This window comes from Cherax quadricarinatus, chromosome 39 (assembly GCF_038502225.1).
Source record: "Cherax quadricarinatus isolate ZL_2023a chromosome 39, ASM3850222v1, whole genome shotgun sequence".
Classification (NCBI taxonomy): Eukaryota; Metazoa; Arthropoda; class Malacostraca; order Decapoda; family Parastacidae; genus Cherax; species Cherax quadricarinatus.
The window spans coordinates 31,059,888-31,074,651 of record NC_091330.1 but is presented as its reverse complement, the minus strand read 5'-3'; positions in this window follow the sequence as shown (position 1 = coordinate 31,074,651).

The window sequence follows — 14,764 nt, the reverse complement described above, 5'->3', positions numbered from 1 at the left end:
TAAAAATAACTATGGGCATCTTACTGACAAAGAGAATGAAATGTGCTCGATTTTAAATAATTATTTTCTCTCGGTTTTTACACAGGAAGACACTAATAATATTCCGGTAATTAATTTTTATAGTGGGCCAGAAGAAGATAAATTATGTAACATCACAGTCACTAGTGAAATGGTTGTGAAGCAGATAGACCGACTGAAGCAAAATAAGTCACCGGGTCCTGATGAGGTTTTTTCAAGGGTTCTAAAGGAATGCAAAATGGAAGTCTGTGAACCATTAACTAATATTTTTAATTTATCTCTTCAAACAGGTGTAGTGTCTGATATGTGGAAGATGGCTAATGTAATTCCTATTTTTAAAACAGGGGACAAGTCGTTACCGTCAAATTACCGCCCAATAAGCCTGACCTCAATTGTAGGCAAATTACTAGAGTCAATTATAGCTGAGATTATAAGAAGCCATCTCGATAAGCATAGCTTGATTAATGATACTCAGCATGGATTCACAAGAGGCCGGTCTTGTCTAACTAATTTATTAACTTTCTTCAGTAAACCTTTTGAGGCTGTTGACCACAATAAAGAATTTGATATTGTTTACTTAGATTTTAGTAAGGCATTTGATAGAGTTCTGCACCAAAGACTGTTGAAGAAAGTAGCAGCTCATGGCATTGGGGGAAGGGTGCTCTCGTGGATCTTGTCATGGCTCACAGACAGGAAGCAGAGAGTGTCCATAAATGGGGTTAAATCCGAGTGGGGATCAGTAACAAGTGGCGTTCCACAGGGATCAGTCTTGGGCCCGTTGTTGTTTATAATATATATCAATGATCTTGATGAAGGAATTACTAGTGATATGAGCAAATTCGCCGATGACACGAAGATAGGTAGGATAATTGATTCAAATGTAGATGTTAGGGAACTTCAGGAGGATTTAGACAAACTCTACTCTTGGTCAGAAAAGTGGCAGATGCAGTTCAATGTAGATAAATGCAAGGTTCTGAAGCTCGGGAGTGTCCATAACCCTAGCACTTATAAGTTAAATAATGTAGAACTTAGCCATACAGATTGCGAAAAGGACTTGGGGGTTATGGTAAGCAGTAACCTTAAACCAAGACAGCAATGCCTAAGCGTACGTAATAAGGCAAATAGATTACTGGGATTTATATCAAGAAGTGTAAGCAACAGAAGTCCAGAGGTCATACTGCAGCTTTATACATCATTAGTAAGGCCTCACCTAGATTATGCAGCTCAATTCTGGTCTCCATATTACAGAATGGACATAAATTCGTTAGAAAACATTCAGCGTAGGATGACTAAATTAATACATAGCATTAGAAATCTTCCTTATGAAGAAAGATTGAAGACTCTTAAGTTACATTCACTTGTTAGACGAAGAATGAGGGGAGACCTGATCGAAGTGTATAAGTGGAAGATAGGTGTTAAGGGGATGTTAACAAGGTCTTGAGGATATCTCTCCAAGAGAGAACCCGCAGTAATGGATTTAAATTAGATAAGTTTAGATTTAGTAAGGACATAGGAAAGTATTGGTTTGGAAATAGGGTAGTTGATGAGTGGAACAGTCTACCTAGTTGGGTTATTGAGGCTAGGACTTTGGGTAGTTTCAAATTTAGGTTGGATAAGTACATGAGTAGGAGGGGTTGGATTTGAGAGGGACTTGCACATCGGAGCTTGTTTCTTGGGTGGCATTGAAAATTGGGTTGGTCAAATGTTTGTTAGTGGGATGAATTGTAAAGGACCTCCCTAGCATGGGCCAACAGGCCTGCTGCAGTGTTCCTCCTTTCTTATGTTCTTATGTTCTTATGTACTTATCCAACCTAAATTTGAAACTACCCAAAGTCCTAGCCTCAATAACCCAACTAGGTAGACTGTTCCACTCATCAACTACCCTATTTCCAAACCAATACTTTCCTATGTCCTTTCTAAATCTAAACTTATCTAATTTAAATCCATTACTGCGGGTTCTCTCTTGGAGAGATATCCTCAAGACCTTGTTAATATCCCCTTTATTAATACCTATCTTCCACTTATACACTTCGATCAGGTCTCCCCTCATTCTTCGTCTAACAAGTGAATGTAACTTAAGAGTCTTCAATCTTTCTTCATAAGGAAGATTTCTAATGCTATGTATTAATTTAGTCATCCTACGCTGAATGTTTTCTAACGAATTTATGTCCATTCTGTAGTATGGAGACCAGAATTGAGCTGCATAATCTAGGTGAGGCCTTACTAATGATGTATAAAGCTGCAGTATGACCTCTGGACTTCTTTTGCTTACACTTCTTGATATAAATCCCAGTAATCTATTTGCCTTATTACGTACGCTTAGGCATTGGTGTCTTGGTTTAAGGTTGCTGCTTACCATAACCCCCAAGTCCTTTTCGCAATCTGTATGGCTAAGTTCTACATTATTTAACTTATAAGTGCTAGGGTTATGGACACTCCCGAGCTTCAGAACCTTGCATTTATCTACATTGAACTGCATCTGCCACTTTTCTGACCAAGAGTAGAGTTTGTCTAAATCCTCCTGAAGTTCCCTAACATCTACGTTTGAATCAATTATCCTACCTATCTTCGTGTCATCGGCGAATTTGCTCATATCACTAGCAATTCCTTCATCAAGATCATTGATATATATTATAAACAACAACGGGCCCAAGACTGATCCCTGTGGAACGCCACTTGTTACTGATCCCCACTCGGATTTAACCCCATTTATGGACACTCTCTGCTTCCTGTCTGTGAGCCATGACAAGATCCACGAGAGCACCCTTCCCCCAATGCCATGAGCTGCTACTTTCTTCAACAGTCTTTGGTGCGGAACTCTATCAAATGCCTTACTAAAATCTAAGTAAACAATATCAAATTCTTTATCGTGGTCAACAGCCTCAAAAGCTTTACTGAAGAAAGTTAATAAATTAGTTAGACAAGACCGGCCTCTTGTGAATCCATGCTGTGTATCATTAATCAAGCTATGCTTATCGAGATGGCTTCTTATAATCTCAGCTATAATTGACTCTAGCAACTTGCCTACAATTGAGGTCAGGCTTACTGGGCGGTAATTTGACGGTAACGACTTGTCCCCTGTTTTAAAAATAGGAATTACATTAGCCATCTTCCACATATCAGACACTACACCTGTTTGAAGAGATAAATTAAAAATATTAGTTAATGGTTCACAGACTTCCATTTTGCATTCCTTAAGAACCCTTATCCAACCTAAATTTGAAACTACCCAAAGTCCTAGCCTCAATAACCCAACTAGGTAGACTGTTCCACTCATCAACTACCCTATTTCCAAACCAATACTTTCCTATGTCCTTTCTAAATCTAAACTTATCTAATTTAAATCCATTACTGCGGGTTCTCTCTTGGAGAGATATCCTCAAGACCTTAATAATATCCCCTTTATTAATACCTATCTTCCACTTATACACTTCGATCAGGTCTCCCCTCATTCTTCGTCTAACAAGTGAATGTAATTTAAGAGTCTTCAATCTTTCTTCATAAGGAAGATTTCTAATGCTATGTATTAATTTAGTCATCCTACGCTGAATGTTTTCTAACGAATTTATGTCCATTCTGTAATATGGTGACCAGAACTGAGCTGCATGTTCTAGGTGAGGCCTTACTAATGATGTATAAAGCTGCAGTATGACCTCTGGACTTCTGTATACAGTATGACCTCTGGACTTCTGCAGTATTACCTCTGGACTTCTGCAGTATGACTTCTGGACTTCTGAATGACCTCTGGACCAATCATTTGTTACCTAATTTTTTGGTTATCCTAATCACCTAACTCTTTCTAGTAGTCCCTTTGAATATTCTTCGTTTACATACATTACCAAACTTAACCTCCAACCTCTGCAACTTCTCTTCAGAATCTCCCAAGAGCACAGTGTCATCAGCAAAGTGCAACTGTGACAACTCCCACTTTGTGTTTGATTCTTTATCTTTTAACCCCACACCTCTTGCCAACACATGATCATTCACTTCTCTTACAACCCCATCTATAAATACATTGATCAACCAATGTGACATCACATATCCCTGAGCCTCGCTATCCTCGTAAAAACTCTTCACTGCTTCAGTAACCTACCTCCTACACCATACACCTGCAACATCTGCCACATTGCCCCCCTATCCACCCTGTCATACGCCTTTACCAAATCCATAAATGCGAGAAATCCTCTTTACCCTTATCTTAATACTGTTCACTTATATGTTTCACTGTAAACACCTGGTCCACACACCCCCTACCTTTCCTAAAGCCTCCTTGTTCATCTGCTATCCTACTCTCCGTCTTACTCTTAATTCCTTCAACAATAACTCTACCATACACTTTACCAGGTATACTCAACAGACTTATTTCCCTATAATTTTTACACTGTTTTGTCCCTTTGATCTTATACAAAAGAACTATGTATGCTCTCTTCCATTCCCTAGGTACCTTTTCTTCTTCCATACAATTATTAAATAAAAGCACCAACCACTCCAATACTATATTCCTACCGGCTTTTAACATTTCTGTCTTTTTTCCATCCCAGCTGCCATACCATCTTTCATTCTGCTCACTGCCTCACGCACTTCTCCCACATTCACAACTGGTTCTTCCTCACTCCTGTAAGATGTTATTCCTCCTTGCCCTATAATCACAGCTTCCCTATCTTCATAAACATTTAACAAATCGTCAAAATATTCCCTCCATTATTCCTGATACCTTTAACTCCCCGTTTAATAATTCTCCTCTCCTATTTCTAACTACCAAATCCATTCTTTCCCCAGGCTTCCTCAACTTATTAATCTCACTCCAAAACTTATTATTTTCTACTAAATTTGTTTATAGCATATCTATAAAATTACTTATACGTTTAAAGATATATTTTTTTTTTCATTTATGTTACTGTAAAAATTAATAATTTTGTACGAAATTTTTTTTAGAAAACTTACCTAACCTTATTATAACAAGCGAAATTTAATTTAGCCTATTCCCACTAAATATATTTTAGGTAAGTTTACAATAATTTAATAATAAACACAATGAAATATATTATTTTTGTTTGGATTAGAATATTTGCGAATTTATTGCATACACAAAGTGCGTTGCTATTTAAGCCAAAATCACAAGTTTTACTTACTCCACACGATATATATATATATATATATATATATATATATATATATATATATATATATATATATATATATATATATATATATATATATATATATATATATATATATATATATATATATATATATATATATATATATATATATATATATATATATATAGTAGGTTGGTAGACAGCAACCACCCAGGGAGGTACTACCGTCCTGCCAAGTGAGTATAAAACGAAGCCTGTGATTGTTTTACATGATGGTAGGATTGCTGATGTCTTTTGTCTGTCTCATAAATATGCAAGATTACAGGCATGTCTTGCTACTTCTTACTTACACTTAGGTCACACTACACATACGTACATGTACACATTTATTTATACACACTCGTCTGAGTTTTCTTTGATTTTATCTTAATAGTTCTTGGTCTTATTAATTTTCCTTTTATATCCATGGGGAAGTGGAATAAGAATCTTTCCTCCGTAAGCCATGCGTGTTGTAAAAGTCAACTAAAATGCCGGGAACAATGGGCTAGTAACCCCTTTTCCTGTAAAGATTACTAAAAAGAATAAGAAGAAGAAAATTGTCAAAGTGGGAAGTCTGAATGTGCGTGGATGTTGTGCAGATGATAAGAAAGAGATGATTGTGGATGTTATGAATGAGAAGAAGCTGGATGTCCTGGCTTTAAGTGAAACAAAGCTGAAGGGGGTGGGAGAGTTTCAGTGGAGAGGAATAAATGGGATTAGGTCAGGGGTTTCAAATAGAGTTAGAGCTAAAGAAGGAGTAGCAATAATGTTGAAGGATAAGCTATGGCAGGAAAAGAGGGACTATAAATGTATTAATTCAAGGATTATGTGGAGTAAAATAAAGATTGGATGTGAAAAGTGGGTTATAATAAGCGTGTATGCACCTGGAGAAGAGAGAAGTGTAGAGGTGAGAGAGAGATTTTGGGAAATGTTGAGTGAATGCGTGGGGAGTTTTGAATCAAGTGTGAGAGTAATGGTGGTTGGGGATTTCAATGCTAAAGTGGGTAATAATGTTATGGAAGGAGTAGTAGGTAAATTTGGGGTGCCAGGGGTAAATGTAAATGGGGAGCCTTTAATTGAGCTATGTGTAGAAAGAAATTTGGTAATAAGTAATACATATTTTATGAAAAAGAGGATAAATAAATATACAAGGTATGATGTAGCACGTAATGAAAGTAGTTTATTAGATTATGTATTGGTGGATAAAAGGTTGATGGGTAGGCTTCAGGATGTACATGTTTATAGAGGGGCAACCGATATATCGGATCATTATTTAGTTGTAGCTACAGTTAGAGTAAGAGGTAGATGGGAAAAGAGGAAGGTGGCAACAACAAGTAAGAGGGAGGTGAAAGTGTATAAACTAAGGGAGGAGGAAGTTCGGGTGAGATATAAGCGACTATTGGCAGAAAGGTGGGCTAGTGCAAAGATGAGTAGTGGGGGGGTTGAAGAGGGTTGGAATAGTTTTAAAAATGCAGTATTAGAATGTGGGGCAGAAGTTTGTGGTTATAGGAGGGTGGGGGCAGGAGGAAAGAGGAGTGATTGGTGGAATGATGAAGTAAAGGGTGTGATAAAAGAGAAAAAGGTAGCTTATGAGAGGTTTTTACAAAGCAGAAGTGTTATAAGAAGAGCAGAGTATATGGAGAGTAAAAGAAAGGTAAAGAGAGTGGTGAGAGAGTGCAAAAGGAGAGCAGATGATAGAGTGGGAGAGGCACTGTCAAGAAATTTTAATGAAAATAAGAAAAAAATTTGGAGTTAAACAAGTTAAGAAAGCCTAGGGAAAGTATGGATTTGTCAGTTAAAAACAGAGTAGGGGAGTTAGTAGATGGGGAGATGGAGGTATTGGGTAGATGGCGAGAATATTTTGAGGAACTTTTAAATGTTAAGGAAGAAACAGAGGCAGTAATTTCATGCACTGGTCAGGGAGGTATACCATCTTTTAGGAGTGAAGAAGAGCAGAATGTAAGTGTGGGGGAGGTACGTGAGGCATTACGTAAAATGAAAGGGGGTAAAGCAGCTGGAACTGATGGGATCATGACAGAAATGTTAAAAGCAGGGGGGGATATAGTGCTGGAGTGGTTGGTACTTTTGTTTAATAAATGTATGAAAGAGGGGAAGGTACCTAGGGATTGGCAGAGAGCATGTATAGTCCCTTTATATAAAGGGAAAGGGGACAAAAGAGACTGTAAAAATTATAGAGGAATAAGCTTACTGAGTATACAAGGGAAAGTGTACGGTAGGGTTATAATTGAAAGAATTAGAGGTAAGACAGAATGTAGGATTGCGGATGAGCAAGGAGGTTTCAGAGTGGGTAGGGGATGTGTAGATCAGGTGTTTACATTGAAGCATATATGTGAACAGTATTTAGATAAAGATAGGGAAGTTTTTATTGCATTTATGGAGTTAGAAAAGGCATATGATAGAGTGGATAGAGGAGCAATGTGGCAGATGTTGCAAGTATATGGAATAGGTGGTAAGTTATTAAATGCTGTAAAGAGTTTTTATGAGGATAGTGAGGCTCAGGTTAGGGTGTGTAGAAGAGAGGGAGACTACTTCCCGGTAAAAGTAGGTCTTAGACAGGGATGTGTAATGTCACCATGGTTGTTTAATATATTTATAGATGGGGTTGTAAAGGAAGTAAATGCTAGGGTGTTTGGGAGAGGGGTGGGATTAAATTATAGGGAATCAAATTCAAAATGGGAATTGACACAGTTACTTTTTGTTGATGATACTGTGCTTATAGGAGATTCTAAAGAAAAATTGCAAAGGTTAGTGGATGAGTTTGGGAATGTGTGTAAAGGTAGAAAGTTGAAAGTGAACATAGAAAAGAGTAAGGTGATGAGGGTGTCAAATGATTTAGATAAAGAAAAATTGGATATAAAATTGGGGAGGAGGAGTATGGAAGAAGTGAATGTTTTCAGATACTTGGGAGTTGACGTGTCGGCGGATGGATTTATGAAGGATGAGGTTAATCATAGAATTGATGAGGGAAAAAAGGTGAGTGGTGCGTTGAGGTATATGTGGAGTCAAAAAACGTTATCTATGGAGGCAAAGAAGGGAATGTATGAAAGTATAGTAGTACCAACACTCTTATATGGGTGTGAAGCTTGGGTGGTAAATGCAGCAGCGAGGAGACGGTTGGAGGCAGTGGAGATGTCCTGTTTAAGGGCAATGTGTGGTGTAAATATTATGCAGAAAATTCGGAGTGTGGAAATTAGGAGAAGGTGTGGAGTTAATAAAAGTATTAGTCAGAGGGCAGAAGAGGGGTTGTTGAGGTGGTTTGGTCATTTAGAGAGAATGGATCAAAGTATAATGACATGGAAAGCATATAAATCTATAGGGGAAGGAAGGCGGGGTAGGGGTCGTCCTCGAAAGGGTTGGAGAGAGGGGGTAAAGGAGGTTTTGTGGGTAAGGGGCTTGGACTTCCAGCAAGCGTGCGTGAGCGTGTTAGATAGGAGTGAATGGAGACGAATGGTACTTGGGACCTGACGATCTGTTGGAGTGTGAGCAGGGTAATATTTAGTGAAGGGATTCAGGGAAACCGGTTATTTTCATATAGTCGGACTTGAGTCCTGGAAATGGGAAGTACAATGCCTGCACTTTAAAGGAGGGGTTTGGGATATTGGCAGTTTGGAGGGATATGTTGTGTATCTTTATATGTGTATGCTTCTAGACTGTTGTATTCTGAGCACCTCTGCAAAAACAGTGATAATGTGCGAGTGTGGTGAAAGTGTTGAATGATGATGAAAGTATTTTCTTTTTGGGGATTTTCTTTCTTTTTTGGGTCACCCTGCCTCGGTGGGAGACGGCCGACTTGTTGAAAAAAAAAAAAAAAATATATTATATATATATATTATATATATATGTATATATTATATATATATGTATATATTATATATATATATATATATATATATATATATATATATATATATATATATATATATATATATATATATATATATATATATATATATATATATATATATATATATATATATATATATATATATATATATATATATATATATATATATATATATATATATATATATATGCAAAACAACCACTGTGAAAGAGTAGTGAAATTCCAAGCTCTTTCGTGACTACTCACATTGTCAAGGAACTATGAAAGTAATACATCAAAGGAAGGCAATAAAAGGGCTTAGGCCACACCTCACAGTCAACTCCCACAACAAAGAAACACCTGACGCGAGACAATACTGGACTCACAAGAAAAGAGGAACACTGCAGTAGGTCCGCTGGTCCAACTAGACAGGTCCTTCACACAACCCACCAACAAACTATTCTACCCAAGAATTAAGAATTTTAAAATTTATTATTTGTCCAATGTATTATTAAAATCTTCCCAAATTCTATTAATTATAAATGGATCTAATTTATATAATCCAAAGGAAATATTGTTATTATTGTTACAACTGCTTTTTATGAAACAAGATTCAATTATATTCCTGTCGACCATGGACTTGCTGGATACTACTTTCTCAACTTTTTGAAAATCAATTGGATGGTTAAAATCTCTTACATGAATAAATAGAGCATTGGAATCTTGTCCAGTTCTAATGCTATATTTATGCTGTTTTAATCTAAGTTCGAGATTTTTACCAGTTTGACCGTAATAAACTTTATCGCAAATTTTACAAGGAATCTTATAGACACATCCGTCAGTATTTTGGGGGGAATTCTTTATCAAAAGTTTTTTTACTGTATCAAGATTTTTAAATACAACTTTAATATTAAAAGTCTTAAGGTGTGGGCTAGTCTCTTTATATGCCTTCCTTTGACGTATTACTTTTATTTTTCCTTGATAATGTGAGTAGTCACGAAAGCGCTTGGAATTTCTCTATTCTTTCACAGTGGTTGTTTTGCATATATATATATATATATATATATATATATATATATATATATATATATATATATATATATATATATATATATATATATATAAACCATACCACGGATGGGGATAGAACCCGCGATCACAGAGTCTCAAAGCTCCAGACCGTCGCGTTAGCCACTGGACCAGCTAGCCACAATAAGATTCATCCAACTATGTTTATTTCTACACCATAGGAAGGTTAGCATAGGCACCACTGTGACAACAAATGCAAGTTGTGTGAATCTTATTGTGGCTAGCTGGCCCAGTGGCTAACGCGACGGTCTGGAGCTTTGAGACTCTGTGATCGCGGGTTCTATCCCCGTCCGTGGTCTGGTTTGTTTGCAATCCTGACATTACGATTTCGTGAGTCAGTGATATATATATATATATATATATATATATATATATATATATATATATATATATATATATATATAAGTAGTCAAAAAAGCGGCTGAGCGGTGTATCCGGTTTTTAGGCATGCGGCTGAGCGGTGTATCCGGTTTTAGGGGTGCGGCTGAGCGGTGTATCCGGTTTTAGGGGTGCGGCTGAGCGGTGTATCCGGTCTAGGACCAGCAGCTGGAGGGTCACCTTTTCACACCTAGGTGTTACTTCCGGTTTTGACCTTGACCTCGCCCTCGAGACTACCTCACCCTTGACCCCCCCAACCAATACCCCCACCCACGACCCCCCTTCGCGACCCTCCTTCGCGACCCCGCCGTCGCGCCGCGCGCCCGCCCGCGCGCCCGCCCGCGCGCCCCGCCCCTCCCGCGCGCCCACCCGCGCCCTTCGCGACCCCCGCCCGCGCCTTCTGCTGCGCCTTCTGCAGCGTCGTCCGGATCGCCCCCTCGCCTCGAATTTTTTTCCGATTTTTTTCGAATTTTTTTTGAATTTCATTTTCTTGTGCTCTCCATCTCCTCGGATCAAGTTTTTAAGGTTCCCCTCCCACTTTCACCCCCCATCCCCCCAAAATTTCTCAATATCAAAGTCTCCACTTCCTCGGATCCCCCTCCCACTTTCACCCTCATCTCAAAATTTCTCGATAATACAAGTTTTTTTGGATCCCCCCCCTATGGGGTTTTCGAAATTCTCCATCTCCTTGGATCAAGTTTTTTTTTTGGATTCCCCCCTATGGGGTTTTCGAAATTCTCCTTGGATCAAGTTTTTTTGGATTCCCCCCTATGGGGTTTTCGAAATTCTCCAATTCCTCGGATCAAGTTTTTGGAATCCCCCCTCTGGGGGTAAGCATTCAAAATAGACTCCTCCTATGGGGGCATGCTTACTACAGGTCTAAACATCTTCCCCTTATTATTTTAAAATGAACTAAAAGTTTCCTCTCATTAAGTTAAATGAACTAAAAAAGCGTGTTTACTCGGCGGTCAGTGACGTCACGTGTTGACCCAGCACACAGGTTGAATCAGGTCGCCCCCTATGTCAGTGACGTCACGCGCACACAGGCTGAATCTTGTCGATCCTTTTAGTTCATTTCAAGTTAATAAGGGGACACAGTACATCAGAAAGGCACATTTTTGTTTCGTTAATACCCACAACAATCCAACAATTTCTTTACAACACAAGTCTAGACATTTTTCTCGTTTTAACTATTTCATCTCAGGTCACTCCCCCACGAAGTAACCTCCTCCCCACCCTCCCGAACCCTCACACTCCAACCAACACCTCACAATTTTCACTCATAACCCCCAATTTTTCTCGTTTTAACCCTTTTAGTTCATTAAAGTTAATAAGGGGACACATGCATCAGAAAGTCACCACATTGCTTACATCCACTTTCGTTAAATTCACTACTCACAATTTTACATATTACGAAGTTAAATACGCACTTTTACTTTGAACATCTTCAAAACACTCTCATAAATCATTTGAATACTCACAAAAAATACCTTTATACATTTCCAAACAACACTGAAATACTCCAAAATCATCATTCGAACACCCCCAAATCACCTCTGAATACTCCCAGAACACCTTCATAAGTACTCTTGCACATCATTTGAACACCTTCATAAGTACTCTCATAATCATTTGTACACCTTCAAAAAACACCTTTGAATACTCACATAAACACCCTTGAACACCTTCAAAACACCTTTGAATAACCTCAAAACACCTTTGAACACCTTCAAAACACCCTTGAACACCTTCAAAACACCCTTGAACACTCTCAAAAACAACATTTGAACACACTCAAAACACCTTTGAACACCTTTGAACATTTCCAAAACACTATTTGAGTACTCCCAAATAAGATTTGACATCTCTAATTTATCTGCACTTACACATTTCATTAAATTACAACTCATCCCCTCAGTCTCCAGACTAGGCATTTTCTCGTTTTTACCCTTTTAGTTCATTAAAGTTATTAAGGGGACACAATACATCAGAAAAAAAGTCACAAAAACTAACTCAAACACTTTACTTTGAACACCCCCAAAGTACTCTCATAATCATTTGAATACTCACATAAACACCCTTGAACACCTTCAAAACACCTTTGAATATCGTTTTTAAACTAATTTCATCACAACCCACTTATATCATCTTTTTTCGGTAACTCTAATTCGACTACACTACCCTCATCAATTACCAACAAATTTTACTCGTTTTAACTAATGTCATCACTGTAACCAAGATTTTCACAAAAAAAAAAAACTCTATGACACCTAACACACACGCACACACACACCCCACAACACCCACAATTTTTCTCGTTTTAACCCTTTTAGTTCATTAAAGTTAATAAGGGGACACAGTACATCAGAAAGTCACAACAACAACATCCACAACCCACAATTTTTTCTCGTTTTAGGCCTTTTAGTTCATTTAAGTTAATAAGGGGGCACAGTACATCAGAAAAAGTCCCAACAACAACCCACTTATAACATCTTTTTTCGGTATCTCTAGTTCGACAACAACACCCACATCCCACAACACCCATGAACATTTAAGAACATAAGAACATAAGAACGAAGGAACACTGCAGAAGGCCTACTGGCCCATGCGAGGCAGGTCCAAGTCTCCTACCGGCTTAAGCCAATGCACCCAACCTAGTCAGGTCAGGTCACATTGACTTAAGGGAGGAACACGGCAACCGACCTGGTAGCACAAGCTATCAGGTCTAACTCACACCCACCCACATCCACTCATGTATTTATCCAACCTATTTTTAAAGCTACACAACGTTCTGGCCTCTATAACGGTACTTGGGAGTTTGTTCCACTCATCCACAACTCTATTACCAAACCAGTACTTTCCTATATCCTTCCTGAATCTGAATTTTTCCAACTTAAAACCATTGCTGCGAGTCCTGTCTAGGCTAGATATTTTCAGCACACTATTTACATCCCCTTTATTTATTCCTGTCTTCCATTTATACACCTCAATCATATCCCCCCTAATTCTACGTCTTTCTAGAGAGTGCAGATTCAGGGCCCTTAGTCTATCCTCATAGGGAAGGTTTCTGATACATGGGATCAACTTTGTCATCCTCCTTTGTACATTTTCCAGAGAATTTATATCCATTCTGTAATAAGGTGACCAAAACTGTGCAGCATAATCTAAATGAGGCCTAACCAAGGATGTATAGAGTTGAAGAACAACCTGAGGACTCCTATTATTTATGCTTCTTGATATGAAGCCAAGGATTCTATTAGCTTTATTGCGAACACTTATGCACTGTTGTCTTGGTTTCAGATTACTGCTAACCAGAACTCCTAAATCTTTTTCGCAATCCGTAATATTAAGATCTACATTATTTAGTTTATATGTGGCATGGTTATTGTCCTGTCCAACATTTAGAACTTTGCATTTGTCTATATTAAACTGCATCTGCCACTTCTCCGACCACTGCATCAGTCTATTCAAATCTTCCTGGAGTGCTCGAATGTCCTCGTCAGAATGAATTCGACGGCCTATTTTGGTGTCATCGGCAAACTTGCCGATGTCGCTCTTTATGCCCTCATCTATGTCGTTTATGTAGATTGTGAACAGCAGGGGGCCCAACACTGACCCCTGTGGAACACCGCTCGTGACACTTCCCCACTCTGATTTCTCCCCATTTATGCAAACTCTCTGCTGCCTATTTGTCAACCATGCCTCTATCCAGGAAAAAATTTCTCCTCCTATTCCATGTGCTTTAATTTTCCTCAATAGTCTCTGATGTGGGACCCTGTCAAAAGCCTTACTGAAGTCCATATACACAATATCATATTCATTACCATGATCTACCTCCTCAAATACCTTAGTGAAAAAAGTTAATAAATTCGTAAGGCAGGAACGCCCCTTTGTAAAACCATGCTGAGATTCGTTGATTAATTTATGCTTTTCAAGGTGGCTACGAACTGCCTCGGCAATTATTGATTCCATAAATTTTCCCACTATGGAGGTTAGGCTTATTGGTCTATAGTTCGAAGCTAAGGACCTGTCACCTGTTTTGAAAATAGGTATCACATTTGCCATTTTCCACTTATCTGGCACCATGCCAGTTTGTAGTGATATGTTGAAAAGATTAGCCAAAGGTGTGCTAAGCTCCTCTTTACATTCCTTTAGAACCCTTGCATACAGTTCATCAGGGCCTGGGGATTTGTTAGGTTTTAATTTATCTATTTGCCTAAGGACCATGTCACTTGTGACCCTAATAGTGCACAGTTTATTATCGTCCTGTTCTACATAATTTATCATTACTGGA